The following is a 2,413-nucleotide window of genomic DNA, read 5'->3' as shown; positions in this document are numbered from 1 at the left end:
TAGTCACTTGATAATATTTCTCATGTAATTTAACCAACCAAATGAACACAATTTAGAACATTCAGTCAGATTTAGTCAATGCTGATGGGTTTATCATTTAGCTGCTGATATGTCACAATGGGCATATGGATATACCGAGGCAGAAGGTGTAGTGAAAGTCAACTCCGCCATCTTGCACATCATTGGCTTGAACCAATTTTCCTATGGCTGTGTTAATCCTAACAAAATCCATTTATCCAACTAATTGTAATCCAATTTTAGAAAATCCTGATCATGCATAACTCTTTTCAGTGATTTTTTTCATACTTTTTTCTACTGAAAACACATCTTAGTTTCCCTGAAGTATTTTCCACAGTGAGGTAAGGTAAATATTTTGTTGACAAATTTGTAACAGAGTACAGTCTTATTTGACCTCCAGTAAACCTAGGTACAACAGAAGTACTTTTATACTTCTGTATACAGAATATATATATTCTGTGTACAATAAGTATACAATTATACTTATTGATGGTTCTAAAGACATGTCTATGTTACCAGGTATTAATTTAATACTGAATATTTCCAAGTTCACATGAACCTGGAATTCATTGTTTAATTTAGAATTATTTCATTTGTAAGTGCTTCCTTTTCTTTTCCCCAGAGAAGGGAATGACTATCCACTCCTACCCACCCATATGAAAAAGACCTGGAGAATTCCATGGACTGTATAGTCCATGGGATGAAAAAGAGTAGGACACAACTGAGCAAATCCCACTTCACTCTCTTTAAGCCAATTAAATAGAGCTCATTTACAAATTAATCTCAAAAATACTATCCAGAGACAAAGACATACTGAGACATACACATATTCAGACAGACACAAGGCAAGCTCTAGCTTCATTTTCTAACCCTAGTCATGAATTAGATATTACAATATAAGATTTACTAGTTTATATCTAAAACTTGGAGTAAATAAAAACTTTAAAGTCTTCTTCCCATTTTCCCTCAGTCTCAGGAGTTAGAGATGGTCTAGATAAGTGTTGCTGAGAGCCCTGGTCTCAAGGCACAGGGAAAGAAAGTCAAGTTCTAACAAAATGGCTGCAGGTCTAAACCAAATTGTAGCCACACAAAGCAAAATGGCCATCATAAATCACAACACGGAACAAGGAATATAAAACACACACATAGACCTGATAGTCCTCATAAGCTAGTCCTTTAAATACAAGATTACTGTCTCTCAGAAAACCTCCTATAAACACAGAACTTCAGATCCAAGTACTAACAGAATAAATGAAAATATCTCAGATCTTCAAAGATTTCAAAGGGAGGAAAGGAAGCCAGGTTGAAAGTAGAGGGGTGAGGAGGCAAGACAGGAGGGCAAAAGGGGTGGACCTACAGACGTCTCTTGCCACCTGTAGACACACAGACATTACGGGTCTTTATCCTGGGTCTCCAGAGAAGGGAGGACTGGAACTCAGCCCAACCAGAAACCAGACCAAAACAGAACCAGAATTTGAATTATCTGCCAAAAGCAGGTGACCAGTCTCCAATCCTCAGCTCAGGCTGAAGCCCTTTGACCAGATTCCTGCATTCTGGACTGGAGGACTAGAAAAAAGGGTAGGATAGGATAGGAAGTGGAGAAGGCAATGGCAGCCACTCCAGTGTTCTTGACTGGAAAATCCCAGGGATGGGAGAGCCTGGTGGGCTGTCATCTATGGGGTCATACAGAATCAGACACAACTGATGTGACTTAGCAGCAGCAGCAGCAGCAGGATAGGAAGGGTTAAGGAGAAGAAAGAGAGAAAGAGGGGGAGTGAGGTCAATAAAGTCTCTTGCTCCTTAACCAGTAGGGGCACTCTGGACAGTTGTCTGCCTCAGGAGATGACCAGGAACAAACGCATCCCAGTTGTGGCTGCTGGGTCTGGTCCATCGGTGGGCAAGCTGGTCCCTGAGTACCCCGAGTGGTCAGGATTTCAGTCTCAGTGAAGAAAAGTCACTGCTAGAGTCGCCATTTGTTGCAGGAAGGATCCTTTTCAGGGCCTGAAAGTGGGCTCTTGTCTAACATTCGAAAATTGTCTGAGGAGACACAGATGCTGACAAAGCAAAAGATTTTATTGGGAAAGGGCGCCTGGGCAGAGAGCAGTAGGGTAAGGAAACCTAGGAAAATTGCTCTGCCATGTGGCTCACACTTAGGGTTTTCTGGTGATGGGATTAACTTCCAGGTTGTCTTTAGCCAATCATTCTGACAGAGTCCTTCCTGGTGGTGCATCCCTCTTTCAGCCAAGATGGATGCCAGCAAGCATGATTCTGGGAGGTGGTCAGACACCTTTGACCTTTCCTGAACTCTCCCAGTTGGTGATGGGTTATTAGCTCCATGTTCCTTACCAGGACCTTCTGTCATAAAACAACTCATGCAAATGGTTACTGTGGTACC

This window comes from Ovis aries, chromosome X (genome assembly GCF_016772045.2).
Source record: "Ovis aries strain OAR_USU_Benz2616 breed Rambouillet chromosome X, ARS-UI_Ramb_v3.0, whole genome shotgun sequence".
NCBI lineage: Eukaryota > Metazoa > Chordata > Mammalia > Artiodactyla > Bovidae > Ovis > Ovis aries.
This window is presented reverse-complemented; position numbering follows the sequence as displayed.